Source organism: Meleagris gallopavo, chromosome 28, assembly GCF_000146605.3.
Source record: "Meleagris gallopavo isolate NT-WF06-2002-E0010 breed Aviagen turkey brand Nicholas breeding stock chromosome 28, Turkey_5.1, whole genome shotgun sequence".
Classification (NCBI taxonomy): Eukaryota; Metazoa; Chordata; class Aves; order Galliformes; family Phasianidae; genus Meleagris; species Meleagris gallopavo.
In genome coordinates this window covers 4629964-4630629 of record NC_015038.2, presented here as the reverse complement: position 1 = coordinate 4630629, position 666 = coordinate 4629964, and positions in this window count along the sequence as shown.

Here is a 666-nt window from a genome sequence, read left to right as displayed (position 1 = left end):
TGGACAGTGGGGGTGGGGATGGGCAGCGGGGTGGAATGGGCAGTGGGGTGAGTTGGACAACAGAGTGGAGACAGGCAGTGGTGTGTAATGGATAGTGGGGAGGGGTAGTCATTGGGGTGGGATGGACAACAGAGTGGAGATGGGCTGTGGGGTGCAGCGGATAATGGGGTGGGGATGGGCAATGGGGATTTAAAGGGGCTGGAAGCCAACTCCCAGATCCAGGCTCAGCATGGGCTCTGCATAAAGCCCCAGCTTTGCAGTTTAAAGTGAGTTTTGCAACACCGCGGGCGCCCATCCTGCCCTGCACTCTTTGCAGTTTCGAAAGCAAAAATAAACACTGAAAAGAAAACGCCATCCGAAAACAACAGAAAAACCCCAAATCCGGGCTGCAGAGCCATGAATGGGGATGTATTTCGACAGAGCCGGGCTGTGCAGACAGCGCTGTGTTTGCATAGGTCCATGTCCATAACCCCCTGGTCTGTCTGCGTGGTTACAGAGCTGGGCGCACACAAAATCCCTGAGCCAAATAACCGCCCGAAAGCCCTTCTGAGCAGAGCAGGGCGGGGGGGAAGGGAGCTTCCAGTTCCCAGTGAATGACCCCTCTGTTCGAGGTTTTCTGCTCCAAGGTTTCTGATGAGTCACGAGCTATTTCTGTAAATAATATTA